Here is an 18,952-nt window from a genome sequence, read left to right as displayed (position 1 = left end):
CCCAGTAGTGTAACTGTAACATCCTTCCCAGTGTGGTCACTGTTATGTTCTCCCAAAGGGGGGTCACTGTAATGTCTGACTGGCTTCAGTACTTTTTTTTAAATTGGTGTCACTGTACCATCCTTTCCAATGTGGTCACCATGATGTCACTGTAATGTTCTCCCCAGTTGGGTCCCTGTAAGGTTTATCCCAGTGGTGTTAACTGCAGCTTTCTCCTCAGTGTGTTCACTTTAATGTACTTTTCAAGGGGCTGTCATGTCCTCCCCAGATGGTTCACAGTACATTCTCCCCAGTACAATCTCTGTAATGTCCTGCAGTGTGGTCACTGTAAGATACTGCCTCCTTAGATGACTGTACTCTTCTCTCTATTGGTGTCACTGAAACTTCTTCACCAGTGGGTCATTGTGATGTCCTATCCAATGCGGTGAGTTTACTCAGATGTCCTATTCAGTGGGGTCACTTTGATGTTCTCCCTAGTGGGGACAACATGATGTCCACCCCAGTGAGGTCACTGTAATGTTCTTCTTAGTGGTGGAACTGTAAGTTTCCCTAGTGAGGTTAAGTGTAGTGCTGGCCTCATTTGGGTCACTGTTATGTGCTCTCCAGTGGTGTCACTGTCAACACATACCCAGTGATATAACTAAGGTTTTCCCCAGTGTTCTAACTAACTGTAGCATTCTCCCTAGCGAGGGTCATAGTAACCTCCACCACTGTGGGGACACTGAAATGTTCTCCACATGAAGTTACTGTATTGTTTTTCCCAGTGAGGTCATCATAATGTCCTTCTCAGTGAAGTTACTGTAACTTCCATCAAGTGAGATCAGTTCACCCTAATGGGGCCACTGTAACTTTTCCCCAGTGGGGTCATTGTAACGTGCAATAAGTGAGACCACTGTGATATCCCCCCCGTGGGGTCGTAATAACATCTTCCCCAGTGGGAACACCGTGATGACTTCCCTGGTAGGGTCACTGTAACATTGTCCTCAGTGGAGTCACTGTGATGTCCTTCCCAGTGGCGTCACTGTAACAGTCTCCCCAGTGAGATCACTGTAATGTTCTCCCCATCAGGGTAATTGTAAAATTTTCCCCAATGGAGTCACTGTAACACTGTCCTCAGTGGAACCACTGTGATGTTCTTCCCAGTGGGGACACTGTAATGTTCTACCAAGTAAGTAGAACATTATGCTCCCCAGTAGGATCACTGTACTATCCTCTGGAGTCATTGTAACATGCTCCCAAGTGAGGTCACTGGAAAGTCCTCTTCAGTGAGGACACTGCAACATCTTACCAAATGGTGTCATTGGTGCGGTCACTGTACTGTCCTCTCCAGTGTGGTTATAGTGACCTCCACCCCAGTGGGGACACTGTAATGCACTCCACAGTGAGGTCATTCTATTGTCCTCTCCAGTAGGGTCACAGTAACATCCTGCCCATGTGCTCACTTTAATGTCCATGAAGTGCACTCACTGTGGTGCCCCCTCCAATGGGGTCATGTACCATCTTCCCTAGTTAGGACCCTGAAATGTTCTCCCCAGGAGGGGTCATAATGGTGTCCTCCTAAGTGGGGTCACTGTGATGTCCATCCCAGAGAGTTTATTCTAAAGTCTTCCCCAATGGGTCACTGTAATGCCCCCCACAATTTGGTCTCCACAATGTACTCCCAGAAGAGTCACTAATATCTTCTCCAGTGTGAGTACTACACTGTCCTCCCCAGGTGGATCAGTGTAACATCCTTCCCAGTAGGAATCACATTTATGGGCTCCCCAGTGAGGTCACTGCAATGTCTGTCCCAGTGGATCATAGCAATATCCTCTACAGTGGGGTCACTGTAACACTACCTCCAGTGTAGACAATGGAACAAACATCCCAAAGGGGTCCCTACAACGTCCTCCCCAGTGGGGCACTGTAATATCCTCTTCAGTAGGGTCACATTAATGTTCTCCTCAGTGGAATCACTGTACCTTCTTTCCCAGTGCTTTCATAGTAACACACACTGCAGAAGAGCCACCTTAATGGTCTCCCCAGTGGAGTCTCCATAAGGTCCACCCCAGTGAGTCACTGTAACATCTTGTCCAATTGCGTCATAGTGGGGTCACTATGATATCCTCCCCAATGGGGCCACTGTAATATTCTTTCCAGTGAGGACATAATAGAACAGTGGGGGTGTAGGGAGTTAGGGTGGGAAAAAGGTCAATCCTAGGTGTTATTTCTCAGGTGCCACTCACCTCGTTGGTGGAGAAAGGGTATCTTACTGAGACCTGGTACCCGCCGATTAGGCTAGGCTAGCTGGCCAGCAAGCCTCAGGGATTCTCTTATCTCCACATCTGCACACTGAGACAAGGTGTGTCCCGTATCTGCTATTTATGGAGGTGCTGGAGAATGAACCTGGATTCTCATGTTTGCACCACAATCATTTCAGCAACTGAGCTATTTTCTCAGTGCCTAGAACTCACCTGTGTTTCAAGATTTTCTTTGGTTCTTTCAGCTCTAATTTCCTAGGTGGCTTATGATATGTGAGAGTATTATTTCCTTAGTTTACAATTTCTCATGAGACACATGGATTATCATGCACCTGGTATTGCAGGAGACTCACATTAGCAAATGTGTATCTCGATACTTTTCCTACAACAAACACCCTACACCTAAAAGTTCCCAACTGGCCATCTGGCTGCTTTAGTAAAAGTATTTTCAGGCATGTAGCCCTTCTATACAAAATGGGCTTAGGGCCAGTGAGATAGCCCGGTGGGTAAAAACTCATGCTGTACAAATGTAATGATCTGGCTTCCATACCCAGATCTCATGATGCAGAGAGAACTGATTTCTAAAAGTCCTCTGACCTCCACAGGTGACCATGGCACCCCTCCCTGCAACAATAACTTTCAATAAAAAATGAAATTATGCTGGGCAGTGTTGACACATGCCTTTAATCCAGCACTCAGGAAGCAGAGGCACGTGAATCTGAGTTCGAGGCCAGCCTGTTCTACAGAGCGAGTTCCAGGAGTTCCAGGACAGCCAGGGCTACATACAGAATCTGTGCCTCAAAACAAAAACAAAACAAAAAATCCAAACAAACCAAACCCCTAAATTATATGTATTTTATTGGCCTAAAACATGAAAATCTTTACAAGATCTTTCCATTGTCACTGTTTGAAATCACTTACTACACACACTGACTCACCTTTTGAATTTGACCTGTCCCTTGAGATACTGAAATAAAATGAGATACTGCAACAGGATGTGTCGACGAAAGTTACTGTCGCTCAGTTGTAAATCCATCAGCTATTCAAAATACAAGCACACACACACACACAACACATTAAAACCAAGTATGACTAAAAGTGAAAATTAGCCAATTGTAGAAATGGAAGATTCTCTTTCAGTTTAAAAAAAAAAATTGCTGTGTGCTCCCTCCCTGCCCAAGCCCAAGAACAGACAGCAAAGGTTTCATTGTGACATCTTGGTCATTTTATGCTGTTGGTGAATAAAAACGTTCTCTTGGTCCTGACACCATGATAACATGAAGCAGAAAAATAAAGTGAGGAGAGAGAGTGCCAACATTTTTTCACAGTGGCTACAGGGCACTTCCATGTAAACAGGACAACAGCAAGGGTACAGTTCATTTTGTCACCCTGCAGAGTGCCTGTATCAGAGGTGGGGGCTGAATAAGCCAGCAGAAATGAGAAGGGAAGAGTTATCTGAAATTAAAGATAGGCAAATGTACTGTCACTTAAAACTTATAAAAGAACATGACTTATTTCATATTACCAAAAGATAAAATACCAAATCCACAAATAAGCAAATGATGAAATCAGAAATAACCACCACACTTGATTTTCAAACACTTAAAAAAATTATTGTTGTTTTGAGACAAGGTTTCTCTCCATAGCCCTGACTGTTTTGGAACTCATTCTGTAGACCAGGCTAGCCTTGAACTTACAGAGACCTACCTGCCTCTGCCTCTCAGTGCTGGGATTTAAGGCATGTACCACCATGCCTGGCTAAAATTTACTTCTTAAGGTGCCTCTAGAATACTCAGAATTCTGTAGAAATTATAGTAACAGATAGTTTATCTATTTTTTTTGAAATAGGGTCTTAGTATATAGATCAGATTGATGACTCTCCTGCCTCTGAGCCTCCTGAGTGCTAGAGACAGGTGTGTGCTACTATACCAGGCTTGCAGCCCTTTGCAGTCACAACACTCAAAACAATCCACACGATACAGAGTATTTAGAATTTTACCGAAGCAGTTATTTCAGCTTGAGAGAACATAATGATAACAATATTATAAAGAAGGCCAGCGTATTTAACTTTCCTTGTTCTGCCTGCTGAGAGGGTCTAGACACAACAACCATATCTTAGCTCCAGACCCTGGCTTTATTTAGGGTCAAAATCTTGGTTTTAACTATCAGTCTTAAATAAAAGAAAATAAGCTCTTTGGAAAAAATGGGTGACTCCGAGGCTGGGCAAGATGAGCCTGGATAATAATCTACACCAAGAAAACCTGAAAGAGCCCCACTGGCAGAAACAAGAACAATGTGAACAAAAAAAATAAATAATAATATATGACACCATGACCCAAGGAATAAAATATCCACAGTTCATTTGGAAAGAGGTAACTGAACTAATAAGCTACCAAGAAGACAACTTTCCCTTATGGAAGGATTACCACTAATAAACATAGAAAGGTGAGAAAATCACCATGACGCCCTAATAATATTCACATCAGGCAAGACCCACTGACAGAAATTAAGGAGAAAAGAAGTATCTATGTATCATCATCCCTCCTCATAAGCATTACAGATCACAAAGGGAAAAACTGTAACCCTAATATAGAGGGACAAATAGGAGATGCCATCTTAACCAAGCGATGAGTGGTAACATTGCCAGTAGAAGGCATGTCAAAATCAAATTTCAAAATGATGCTTTGAGAAAGGTACATTAGTTCCCTCTGTATTCTTCTCCAAAGTCTAACTTCAATTGCTGGAGGTTGGTCTGGTGTGTTTTGCTGGCCCTCAAGATCTGGTTACACCTATTCTTGTTTGGTAAATATGCCTAAGACATTATACCTGATTGGTTGATTAAAGGCCTATACCCAGGCAGGGCAGAATGGGGAAGGTGTGGCTAAGGTTCATGAGCTTTAGATGTCAGGAGCATCACGAGAGATGGATGGACAGGAAGAGAGGAGGAAGGAGGATGCCATGATAGGTGAGTGCGGAGAAGGAACCACGTGGGCTGCAAGGAAGGACTCCAATAATGGTGTGAAAAGACCCAGATGAAGAATACGAGCAAGTGTCTTGGGATTATGGGTGGAAGGTAAATCAGATGAGGACGATTAAGGCAGATGGCATTGGATGGGGGCTGGGAGATAGGCGGTGAGGTTATTGAGACAGCGTAGGTGAAATATCAGCCCAGGCCAAGGTAAATGAAGTAACTATAAAATCTAACAGGTGTCTGTGCCTTATTCTTTGTGACAGCAGGTCAACTAATACCGCCATGATAATCTCAGGGCTGCTAATAAACATTACATGGTCCAACACTTTTTAATTTAAACAACGTCTATGTGTCAAGTCATGAAAGATAAGCAAAGACGAAGGGATTGTCATTGGAGAGACTATGTAACAAGAAAATTAAATGTAATGTGGATACTGAAAGAGAAAAGAGAGAGTGGTGATCAAACTGATTGAATTCAAACATCTATAGCTGACAATGAGTGCTGTAGCAATGTTGATTTCTTAGTGTTAATAACTGTATTAAGAGTTATACCCTATTAATATTATGTAATGGTATTCATATACCTATACTACCCTTGTAATCCCTGTCAGAAAGAATCAGAAGTGAAATTCAGCTGTTCTATTAGTAGCTTTTTGGGCCAAAGGAAGGAGAAGAACCTAAAAAATGGAGAAATCTCATATCAAGCCATCTTCAAATCTGTACCTTTAGGCAAAGGTGAAAAAACTGTTTATCTAGTACTAAGTTTTCTGGGTGACGAAGACATTAACAGGCCCTGAGCTTGGCTAGATTAGACCTTATCCTCACTGGCAGGAGTCCCTTTTTAAGGCACATACACAGGCAATAAAAACCTTCTCCTAAGAAAGGTATCCTCACATACCTTTAATCCCAGCACTCAGAGAGCAGAGGCAGGCAGATCACCGAAAGTTCGAGGGCAGCCTGGTCTAAAAAGCAAGTCTAGGACAGTCAGGGCTACACAGAGAAACCCTGTCTCAAAAAACCAAACCAAACCAACCAATCACACAAACAAACAAAAAACCAAAACCAAAAAAAGGAATCCATCCTAGGACTCTCAAAACTATTCTTCTCAAAAATATAAGGCACTGAAATGGTCAGATATAAACAACAAAAAATGCTTACCATGTTTTTTTAAACTAAAGAACAAAACTCAAAGGGAGTAAAAAGCTAAAAAGTAAAAAGACCTTCCAGAAATGAGAATCACATCAGACTATTCAGAGTGTGATATCGAGATAGAAAGGCAGACAGAGAAAACAGTCTCTGAATAGCTGATATAAAAGTAGAGAGGCAAAAACAGAACAAGAAGTATTTATGAAATGTGAAGACGTAATCACTAAAATTTTCAGAAAGTAGTAAAAGACATGAATCTAAATTTAAAATGTCAACAAATCCCAAGAATGTTAGGTAAAAAGCAATCCACACATAGACACATCATAATAAAATCAAAGATTTTTTTAAAAAAAGATGTTATTTATTTATTATGTATACAGTGTTTTGCCTACATGCCAGAAGAGGGCACCGGATCTCATTATAGATGGTTGGGAGCCACCAAGTGGTTGCTGACAATAGGACTCAGGACCTCTGGAAGAGCAGCCAGTGCTCTTAACCCCTGAGCCATCTCTCCAGCCCGAAAGAAAATCTTAAAGCAGAGAGAGAGAGAGAGAGAGAAAAAAATACACACACACACACACACACACACACACACACACACACACACACATCTTCTATATATCTTCCAAACACTAGAATTTGACCAGGGCCACGAAAAGTTAGCCTGATGACGTGAGATCAATCCCCAGTACCCACATGGTGAGAGAGAACTGACTCTCACATACTGTCCTTTGATCTCCATATGCATGCGCGCGCACACACACACACACACACACACACACACACACACACACACACACAGTAATAAAAAGTTTAAAAAGAATAACAAGGAATGAGAGACAAAGATAAAGACTATCACAAATGGAATGAAATCTCTCTAGCACTAACCTAGCAATTTAAAGCTGAACTCATACAAGAATTAAAGAGAAAGATTTCATGAGAAAGATGTCGTGCGTGACATCAGTTCTGTCTGGTGGTTTGTGTGTTTGTCAAACTGACATAAGCTAGCGTCATCTGAGACGAGGGAACAATTGAGAAAATGCCTCTAGAAGCTTGGCCTATAGGCAAGGCTGTATGGTATTTTAATTAGTGGCTAATGGGGGAGGGCCCAGCCCACTGGGGACTATGTCACTCTAGACCCAGAGTGTGTAAGAAAGGAAACTGATGAGCTGTAATAGAGCAGTAATGCCACATGCCTTTAGTCCCAGTACTCAGGAGGCAGAGGCAGTGAGTTTGAGGCTAGTCTGGTCTACATAGTGAGTTCTAAGGCAGCCAGAGCTATGGCGTGGTGGGGGAAGGTGAGGCAAACTGAGCAAGCCACAAGGAGCAAGCCAGTAGGCGGCAATCCTCCGTGGTTTCTGGGTCATTTCCTACCTTCAGGTTCCTGCCTTGAGTTCTTGGCTTAAATTCTCTCAGTGATGGAATGGGATGAAGTCGAAAGCTGAAATACATCCTTTCCTCCCCAAGTTACTGTTGGTCATGCAGTTTATCACAAGGCTAGAAATCCTAACCAAGACAAGTTCTTCAAAGGAAAGACTCAGGGACATTGAGCACAGAGAGAACAAGAGAAATGCACAAAGTAGCATACACAGAGTAACACTAACTGAGAAATGACTGGGAAAAATAGAAAACCTAGGGCTAGCACGACAAAAAGACAGCACAAACCCACCATTAGCATATTCTACAAGCTGACTATGGGCATGCGCCACTGTACGCACGTCACGCTTTAATACAATCACCACAGTAATACACTAAAGGGAGGGAAACCAAATCAATGAGATACTAAAATCTGGCATATCTGAACAGATCAAAGACAGGGAAGGCTCTCGAGAATTAGCAGTGTTCCAGTTCTGGAGCCGAGCAATGGTTATAGAACTATCTGCTTCATCATTATGTTTGCGTTATGTACTCTTCATTGAGTTCCAATTCACAGTAAACCACTGTGAAACGGGCTGGAGAGAGAACTCAAATGGGTGAGAGCACCGACACAGAGGACACAGCCACTACAAGCACGGCTTACAACCGCCTGTAACTCCAGCCCCATGGGCACACATGGGATCATACATACATGCGGGCAAAACACTCATCTGCAGAAAATAAAAAGCAATTTTTTGTTTAAAAATTGTAAAATTAAAGAAATTAAATGACTAATCAGCAATTAATGAAACAAAATTGAAACAAAGTATAAGCTTATATTATGAAATGATATGCAGACAGAATAGTTTATACTTATGTATATTACTGTGATTCCACAGCACACTGTAAAGTTTGACCTAAAGATTGCTGATATCTCCCCTTTTCTGAGGGGCAGAGGAGAGGGGATAGATGGATGAGGGAGGGACAAAGTGGAGGGCTTGGGAGGAGAGCAGCGAGAGGGCTACAATTGAGATGTAAAGCGAATAACCAAATTAGCTAATTAAAGTCTAAAAAAGATTACATACAGCTAGAGCTGGGAAATTTACAAGAAAATAAAGCAATTTTCTATGCTTTCAAGTTTTTATGTTGAGTTTTCTTATTACGACAAATATTACTCCAATAAAAGCTGTAAGAGATTTCTTTGCAAAGAATTTAATGTTTAAGAGCTTACCTGATTTTTCAGAAGGAGGAAAAAGCCTGGCCAAAAAGAGTTGAATTCGTCCACAGAAAACTGTATTCTGAGATTTAGATAATCTTCTGAGAAGATCTAACAATGTTCATAAATAAATAAAAAAGAGATCATTCAATGTTCATTACAATTATACCTGAATTAACATTTGTTCAGCATTATCCTAGAGCAAGGGCTCTCTAAACAGAAGCAGAGATCATCGTCCCAGAAAGAACTGTAAGTTAGGAACACCGTTCTGTGGACAAGATCAATGGAAGTGAATGATCAGTTTTAATAAGTTAAGACAACTTAAAAACAGATTCTAATCTACTTTTAAGACAGGTTCATTGGTATTTAATAAATCATCTATTTTTCTAATCACAACCACATTTATTGATTGATTGATTGATTGATTGATTGAGACAGGGTTTCTCTGCATAGCCCTGGCTGTCTGGAACTCACTTTGTAGACCAGGCTGTCCTCGAACTCTCAGAGATCCACCAGACTTTGCCTCCAAGGCATTAGGATTAAAGGTGCACGCCACCACGCCCAGTTTACATTCAGTTTCAAAAGCAATAATTCAATGCTGAATTACTTACCATTGCACATACGTAGTAAATAATTTTTGCCAGCAGAATAGAATGTATTCTGAAATGAAGACCAAAATTATTACTACACTTTGGAAGTTGCCCACTCACTTCAATAAGTCAGCAGATTAAAATATTAAAGAGAACTAATGTATGAGCCTATTTCACTTATTTCAAAGCATTTTCACTTGGGTATGTAAAACAGCATGACACTGAGTAACTTGTAAACATCTAGAAGTGTGTGTGTTTGCTTTATCTTTAAAAACTTGTTCTAATTTACTCATTTTGAGTGTTTTGCCTACATGTATGTATGTGTGCCACATGTGTGCCTGGTTCTAGCAAAGGCTAGAACTGGGCACCAGGTCACCTTGAACCGGAGTTATAGATGATTTAAGCCACCATGTGTGGGTGCTGGGAGTCAAACCTGGATTCTCTGAAAGAGTGACAAGTCCTCTAAACTGCTGAGCCATCCCTCGGCCTTTATTTGTGGGAGACAGGTTCTCCCTGTGTAGACCAGGCTGGCTTGGAGCACAGCTTTCCTACCTACACTCATGAGTTCACAACACCACGCCTGATTGAAAGCATGCATTTCCAAGTTATTTTTTTTATTACTTTTTATAATAAGTTTTTCTCTGAACACAGTATGCAATTCTTTCACAGGGACAAATGTTTTAGCGAACACCAATATTAGAATTACTAGCAAATAAGCCCAAACAAAACTATCTTCTGAATTTTATCTCTATAGAGATAATATTAGCAGGGAAGGAAACCAAGGCACTTACTGACTTCCAGGTAGCAACATTTTTTTCGACAAAAGTGAATATTGTGTCACACTGATCCAACGGAAGGCAGTCTAAGACATCTCCCAATAGCACAAACGGTGTGGACGCGGTACAGACACCTGCAAGTGGGGTTCAAGTCAACGAAGAACTTTTGAACTGTCAAACAGCCCATGCAAAAGAGCTCTGTGGTCATGCTACAGTACAGAGTAATGATAAAGTCAAAGTTACTCTAGGTCTCTAAAGTCAATGTCAGTCAAGAACAGCAGTGAAGATTTTCCTTAAGAAAAGGCCGTTTAGACTGGTGAGAAGTACTTTGACGTCTCCTCATTTCCCTTCTGTTTAAGGTTATGGTTTGCTAATACAGTTTCTTTGACGTAGCCAACTGCATACGGTATGTGGAGAGAGAAAACTCTGTGGTCAATATAAGCATAAAAACACTTAGTAAATACAATAGGTCCAGAAAAGGGAAGCTACTTCCAGCTGTGCTCAGCCCTAGTAAGATCACATCTGGATAACGATGTGACGAATACGGCCTAGAACCAGGGGTAGCAAGAGGGAACAATTTCAAACCAACATAAGGTTGATGTTATCCTAACTGTCGAACAGGACCCAATGACCCCATCAACAGGCTTGTTCTGGCAGAGCTAGACAACCACTGATCAGGGTCACTACAGAGGGAAGACAGGCCAGACCTAAACCCAGGGCCACTGTTCACTGTTAATTTAACAGTGTTCCTAAGAAACTTAAAAGGCACATTTCCTGCCACTAACTGCAGCAGGATATGATATGTTAACTCATTTAGTATTTATAAAACCTGAAAAAATGTTTACGTTCTACAGCCAAAGATTCTGAGTCTGTAGAAGTGAGTGAGGGCCCGAGACTCTTCTTAAAGACAGAGCTTGGCTGGTGACTCTAAGGAGCTGGAGATGAGAATCAGCGCATTATACAGTGTCCCGGAAGCCTCACAGTCCCTCTGGCAGCGGGCTGTTTACCTTAGCCTTGGTTATAAACATCCCTCTCCAGTTCCTAAATACCAGTCTAGGCTCATACTTCTATGGTCTCAATAACAGCATTCCTTTTTCTGCCTAAAGACTTCTCTTTATCACACAGCAAGTTTCAACCTCATTTTTCAAAACAGAGTAAACGACAGCTCATCTAAAACAAAACAAAACAAAACAAAACAAAACAAAACAGCAACAAAACGCCTGATATTTTTGGGCAGATTACTTTATCCTTGCTTCCTAACACAGTATTCTACTGTGTTAATTAATCTACTGAATAATTTAGCATATCCAAATTAATCACCATGGTAGCACAGACTATAAACTTAAAATAACATCACATTTATCTTATTATTATGTGCACATACAGGTGCGTGAGTTCACATGTGTGGGGTTCACTGGACAACTAAGGGAGTTTTCTTTCTTCCCTTCCAACATGTAGACTGAACTCAGAGATTAGGCTTGGCAGTAAGTGGCTTTATCTGCTGAGTTATCTTGCCCTTTAAAAAAGTACCATTTCTTTCTTTTAATGTTTTAGCCATTAAATGTTTGACATAGAATAGAAGTTCTGTATGTATGTGTCAAGTTGAATGAAATATATTTATGGACATTTTGAAAACATAAAACATAATGTACCAATAATAAAAATTCCTTTCAAAAATAAAGTTTCCAGTACAGAAAACGTGTTTATGACTTTATTTGCAGCTTGAGTTAAAAAGTCCTCATTTTTTCTCTGTTAAAGTTCTAGGTATAGCCTTCCCAGTTTGTGGTAAAATCATCACCAACCTTAGTTGAGTAACATAACGAGTTAATGAGCTACACATACTGTAAACTGAGGGTGAGGAAAACTGTTGGGGAACTCATCGAAGTATGCTGAATGAACGAATGCACTAATAAATAAAGAGTTCACACAAAAGTTTAAGAAGTAAAATTGGAGATTAGGAAGTCAGATTTACAAAACAGCTCACTTTGACCCTGGGAAACCATTTTTTCGTGTGTGCTGGATCCAGGTCTGTGGAGAAAAGTATCTAAATAATATATATGAATAATACTTGACAGATTACAAGCCATTTTCACATGTTATCTAAGTTAGTTAAATGAGATTGGACAACAGGGTGAAGGAACGCTGAGGAACTGGTTCTTCTTTCTTTCTGGAAATGTTCAACAAGCTCCTACCATGTGTGGGCACTAAGCGCCTGTGTGCTGTATTCTCTTACACCAAGTCCATGCTGGTGCTGATATATTTTTACAAAAGATTTAGTGTGTGTGTGTGTGTGTGTGTGTGTGTGTGTATGTGTGTGTGCACGTGTGTGCGTCTAAGTGTATGTATATGCATCCCTTGCTGCAGGTGCCTGCAGAGGCCAGAAAATACTCATCTTCATATTCTCTGAGCTGGAGTTACCGGTAGTTATGAGCTGCCTTACAGGGTGCTGGAAACTGAACCTGGGCCCTCTGCAAGAACAGCAGGTCCTCTTAATTACTGAGCCATCTCTCTAGCCCCCAGATGTTTTTAAAAAATCATTTTATTATAAAGCGTTGGCTGGCTTGGGATTCAGAGATCTGTCTGGCTCTGCCTCCCAAGAGCTGGGATTGATGGTGTATACCACCATGTCCTGCAATATTTCTTTCCTTTTTAATTTTATCAGTGTTTTGCCTGAATGGATGTATACTGTTAAGGTCAGAAGAGGGTGTTGGATCCCTACACTGGAGTTACAGTTGTGAGCTTCCACGTTGGTGCTGAGAACTGAACCTAGGTCCTCTGCCAGAGCAGCACATGCTCTTCACCAGCGAGCCATCTCTCCGGGCCCTACTGCTGCACCTTTAGATCTCTGCCTAGTGTTGCCAGCGGTCTGCCCCAGTCCACTCACTCTTCTACGGACGTCTGTCAGCATGAAATACAATGGTCTTTAGACTAGGCCACACGTCATGCTTCCTTTGCCATTCTCATGTCACAATTTTCTAGCTATGCGGAACCTGGCTTTGTGCGAGCATTTCCTTTTCTATTTCTGGCAACCTTTATCCCTCATGTCCTTATTTGTAGGCTCAATCTTCCTTTTTTCATTTTGTTTTATTTTGGAGGACAGGGTCTTGCCTGTCAAATACCTGGTTGTCCTGATTCATCCTTATAAGAACTGGATTATAGGTATGTGTCACAAATCCCAACCCATCTTCCTTTTAAAAATTCTTCCTGATTCGTTTAGATTTTTAATTTGGAAAGTCATTTTCACTTTTATTATACTTAAAAAACTTTAAGCCTAGCACTATGAACTCAGCTGCCTGCTCTTTGATCACTTCCCCCTGGCGATGCAGCCTTGCCAGGCCACTGACAAAGGATCCAGGCAGTCCTGATGAGACTTGATAAGCAGGGGCAGGGGAGGACGGCAGGGGAGGAGACCCCTTTTCAGTGGACTAGGGGAGGAAGGAGGAGGCAGGGTGGGACTGGGAAAAAATAAGGAGGGGGCTACAATCAGGACATATAATGAATAAATTGTAAAAAAGAAAAAAGCATAGCACAGTAAAATATCCACACATTTCTTTCCTTCATTGCCCATTAGATTCTTAGAGGAGGGCTCTATGATATATTCACCACTGAATCTCCAAATCCTAATGTAGTATTAGACATATAATAGATGTTCATTAAGTATTTGTATATAACTTAAAACACTTGAAAAACAAAGAAACTGCAAATGTGCATGACATAATAGCGATGAGAAATAAGTCTTCTGCTAGTCTGAAATAAGTGTTAAATTCTTGGCCATGGTTGGAGTAAACAGTGAACGAGGGCTGGGATGCAGGTCAGAGGAGAACAGCATGTATGCGGCCCTGTGTAGTCTCCAGCACCAACATAAAGAGTGAACAGAACCAGAAAGGGGCAGAGGTATGGTGAGAGGCTTTAAACCAAACAGGCCATATACAAACAACTTTAAAAACAGAGAACAATACTTACTTTCAGTTACTCCCCCAATAGCAAGAGAAATAATAGCTAAAACGTTCTCACACGCTGAGTGATTTATCTACCAACAGAGAAACAATTTCATTAGAATTCAAACTAATTTGTTAACAATAAAGACAAGTTCTCTGAAAGTAAGCAGTCACACAGGAATAAAAATACCTTATACAAAATTATTTTCTAAGATGAAAACCCATGAACATCATACTATAAAATATGTCAAGCAGCAAAGAGTGAGTCAATCGAAACCCAGCATGCCTGGGAAAATGGTACCATCTGCATGCCTAAGACTCACTCACTGGGTACAGAAGGTCTACGGCTGTGACTACGTCAAGAGCACAAGCTAAAAGCAGGGCCTGGACTTAACGTAATGTTGACACTGGAGCCTTGGCTGAGCTCTTATGCAGGGAGGCAGTGCTTAGGTGCTTCAACCCGTAACAGTGAGCATCACAGAACGCACCCTGCCAGAGCGTGAAAGGAAAGTGATTTTCTCAGCACCTCAGAGAAGTGATTACGTCTGAAAAAAAAAATCATTGGTCTGACCCAGACTTAGAGAGGGTTACTATATTATGGCCATCAGAAGAGACCCTACCACTATGGAACCCAATATCTGCTTGACCAAAAATAAACTATGAAAAGTTCCTTTCATTCAGGATCCCTGCTAAAGGCAGTATTTAAATACCTCATGGTTGGATTAAACTTTACAAGCCTTAATTATTTATGCATGCTTATGGATGAGGAAGATCCACAAGAAAATGAGGGCATGGACTCCTAGCTCTATGCTTAACATCCTGGACTAGACACTTATGCCATTACAGTGTCATCATTTACATAGCAAAGTGTGTGTGTGTGTGTTCCTGTGTGAGTATGGAAGTCAGAGGACAACTCTGATCTAGAGATCAAAGTCAGGCCATGGAGCTCTGTGGCAGGCACCGTGACCTGCTGACCCATTTTCTTGGGTCAGTCTTTACTTCTTGCTCTTTAAGATGGAATGTCAAAACTTTCTTCATGATCAAAGCCTTAAACTGTAGCTGAGCTGTTGAGAGCCTTTATTAGGACGTTCTCCTATCTTGTCAATGCTGATTCTACAAGACAGAGTGCTCATGCTAAGAAAACAGATGTCATCATTTAAATATTCTAATAATAAAGCAATTTCTAATAACATGGTTCATTAACTGGCCAGCAAATTTCAACAACAAATAACGGGGAAAAATACTTACAATTTCTTCTTCCAGAACACCTCTGAAAGCTTGGTCAAGAGTACACTTCTTTTTTCATTTTCACTATTAAAAGAAAAACAAAACAAAACAAAACCCACCTTCATTTCACAAATAGTTCACTACTAATGTAAACATTTATGAAGCGTTTTTCATGGACAGTGTGTTTTACCTGCCAGGTAACTGACTGAAGGCATTCAATAATGGCTTGATATTTTTATTATTCAAGGCCTCTCTGGTAGATTTCTACAAAAATAAAAATGACAAATAAGTAGAAAGCTTTTGCTGTTTACAAAAATGTACCATTCTTCAATTATGTCTAACTAAAAAAAGAAAAGTAAAAATGTTTTTTTTTTTGAGATGAAACTGTAGCCAGCATCCATTGGCTTTTATTTTTTTTTTTTTCAATGCAGTTTATTCAGGAACCTTGAACAATCATCTGACCCTGGGTAAAGCCAGCCCACTTTAAATAGCCTCTGGGGTAAAAATGTTTTTAACTGGGAAATATTTTCTGCCAGTCATTTTCAGTAACCTTTATTTCTAATGCCACTTAATTAATGATCCCGATCCTTGTCACATGAAGCCTAGCAAGAGCTCCTAATTAAACATTTGCATCACAGGTCTCCCTTTTTCTTTCCTATATATCACATCCATGAAAGGCTCCTGCTTTCAAAGAAAGAAATCTTGCTAAACATGGTGGAGTGTTCTGCAGCCAGCACTGGGGAAGCAGAGCAGGTGAGTTAGCTTATGGTCAACCTGGATTCTCTGAGCGCCAGCCTTGCCTGGGTTGCATAAGAAAACCCTGTCTAAATACCAAACCAAACACCAAACCTTTATATGGGTCTTTAATCACTGTTTGGTTCTGAAATTTTGCAGCTCCCTTAAGAGCCCCTGGAGACATGACAGTTACAGCCTTACTCTCATTCTCTAACCACGCACTGAAGTGTGGCAGTGTGTAAAGTCATTTCCTATCAGCCTCACTGCATCACGTTCACACACATGCTGTTCTGTGTACCTGTTCGTTCAAAGTCTATACATTCTTTCAGACTCAGCTCAAGCCCTACCTCTTCCAGGCATTTTGCTCAGCCAGCACAGTACCAGGGGAATCTAAGTGATGAATAAATAGATGACTGTCTTAAACTGGTCATAATGTAGAGGACAAAAAGACCGCAGTTATTGCACGTATTTGGAAAGCCATCTAGTACTTCATAAAGGCTTCAAATCCGTACAGTAAGTATCCATTCCTGGCTCCATCACTAGGTAAGCTGAGTAACTTGGGGATCATTCCTTTGTGTCTCCACCCTCACCAGTTAAAGATGGGTGGTGCTGTACATTGACCCTCACTATGATCAGGGGCGGCGGCACTGCATAGGAACTTTAAAAAATGCAGAATCTCAGTGGAGCAGTGGTGGTGCTCTCCTTTAATCCCGGCACTCAGGTGGTGGAGTCTGTGAGTTCAAGGGCAGATCTACAGAGCTAGTTCTACAACAGCCAAGGCCATACGGAGAAACCCTGTCTCGAAAAAGAAACAAAAACAACATAAAAAAGCAGAATGTCTGGCCTCCACCTTAGGCAGAGTGAGTAAGTATCTTCACTTCACAAGATTTCCAGGTGACACCACCACCCAGCAAAGCTTGAAAAACACTAATTCAAGTGTTCTCCAATTACAGAACGCTGTGGTTCGGAGGTCGAGTTCTTTGCTTGTCATGTAGAAAAAAAGGGAGAAATGTTCCTTTTGGAACAGAAGAAAACGTTTCTAATGACACAAACTAGGCATGATCCCTCAAAAACCAAACCAAACGCCTTGCAAAGCAGGAAACGACTTAAGACAACTACTGGTTGTGAAGATTCTCTTCTCTCACAGAAGTCTCCTTTTGGCGTCTTTACAACTACCCCAACACGGTTAAACGTCTACGTCAAAACGTGCATGAAATCTTGGTAGAAATGGTAGAGATTATGGGCCTAGTAACTTGTACCAAGTGTTCTTTGCACACATATTGCGACGGTGGGCAACACAGAAAGGGCCGTGGACTTAAAGTCAGAAAAAGGAGAAAGTCAGTCGATTTAATTCTGTTTTTTGTGGCGTTAGGAGAGTCTTGGTTTCTAGGTCATGTACCAGGGACAAGAAAATTAACTATTTTAGTGGTATTCTAACACATAAGCCATCATCAAACTGTTTCCTAAATGCTCAACTACCGTTTCCCAAACAGGCAAGAACGAAATAGCAGCTGATAACTGTCCCCAGTTGGTAACCCTTCCTAAGGTGATCAATTTGCTTCTTCCCGCTTAGGAGCTCTTCCTCCATCTCCGATAAAGCGAGCGCGGCTAAAGGGGGGCATGAACTGGCTGCCAGATTAGCCGCCTGGCAGCGCGGGAGGCGGGGCGGACACAGGCTTCGGGGCTCCTCCCGGGACACCTGCTCCGCCCGGCTGGCAGAGGAGCGGGAGCTGACGGAGCCGGTCCGTGGCACGCTCGCCCACGGGAACACGACCAGGCCCCGGGGTGTGGGGACCCGCCAGCACAGGGGCGGAGGAGCACCCACAGATGGGTAGCTAGGGCGCCTTCCCCTGACTGTCCGTCCCGGAAGGGGCAGGAGAGAACGCAGCGGTGAGCCTTCGGCCTCGGGGAAGCTTCCAGGGAGAGAAGGGGAAAGAAGCGCCCGGGGAGAACCACGGCCCCCGGAGCCCCGGCTCACCGTAAACAGCGTCCGCGCCTCGGGCAAACTGAAAAGCGCCGGCGTCGGAGACATCTCCTCAGCTGCGCGTGCCCACCCGCGAGCCGCGGCGCCGGGGGATGACGTCAGACCAGGAGCAACGAGACGGCCGAGCGCGGCCAGAGCGGCCGTGAGCCGAGGGGCTGGTCCGCCAGCGGTGGGCGTCACCGGCGCGGCCCGGCTCAGGCGGACGACTCCGGTGTGGGCGGGCTCGGGGCGACACCGCCTCGGGAGTCGCTCTGTCGGCTCCGCCCTGGGCGCGCACAGGCGGGCGGCTTTCCTGGCGGGCAGTGGCGGCCTGTGGCGGCTTCTAGGCGGTGCCGGAAGGCCGAGCTCGCGGGCGCCCGCGGTGCGTCTCTCCCGGGGAAGCGGCGGCTCTCCGCGCCCGTTCCCGGTCTCCCTGGAAGTCTGAGCGCAGTGTGGTGGCCGATCTGGGTTCCCCCGACAGCGTAGTGGCCCGTGGACCCTGAAGCTCGGAGAAGTGCGAGTGACGCCCGTTTCATAGAGCTGCTGTAGAGAATGAAGTGGCGGGAAGGAAATGTGGATTAGAGACTCATGAGAAGTTATTTGTCGTTACTGTCGTTGTAAAGTAGGGTCTTCCAGTGTATCCCTGGCCGGCCTGGACCTCTCTAGGCAAACCAGGCTGGCCTTGAGCTCAGAGATCCGCCTGTCTGCCTCCCAGTTGCTGGGCTTACAGGGTCGCTCCACGATGTCTGGCTTACTAATACCTTTCTTTGGAACCAAATTCACGGCACTACAGG

General features: G+C 42.9%; 1 long non-coding RNA gene across 4 annotated transcripts; it reads right to left on the bottom strand.

Moving 5' to 3' along the window:
- Window positions 1-3,081: 3,081 nt before the first annotated feature.
- On the bottom strand, window positions 3,082-18,273 carry LOC132652388 (uncharacterized). Of its 4 annotated transcripts, none has more exons than XR_009589902.1 (8): window positions 18,174-18,273; window positions 15,651-15,724; window positions 15,482-15,544; window positions 14,259-14,325; window positions 10,311-10,429; window positions 9,541-9,589; window positions 8,945-9,040; window positions 3,082-8,444 (listed from the first exon to the last, which is right to left on the bottom strand). It is a non-coding gene; the product is annotated as an uncharacterized LOC132652388 (long non-coding RNA). The 4 variants fall into 4 exon arrangements; XR_009589901.1 differs by having other exon boundaries at window positions 3,082-3,695; XR_009589903.1 differs by having other exon boundaries at window positions 3,082-3,279.
- Window positions 18,274-18,952: the final 679 nt, after the last annotated feature.

The sequence above is a fragment of the Meriones unguiculatus genome, chromosome 2 (assembly GCF_030254825.1).
Source record: "Meriones unguiculatus strain TT.TT164.6M chromosome 2, Bangor_MerUng_6.1, whole genome shotgun sequence".
Lineage (NCBI taxonomy): Eukaryota > Metazoa > Chordata > Mammalia > Rodentia > Muridae > Meriones > Meriones unguiculatus.
The sequence above is the reverse complement of the archived record's forward strand: the minus strand, read 5'-3'. Positions and strand labels throughout refer to the sequence as shown.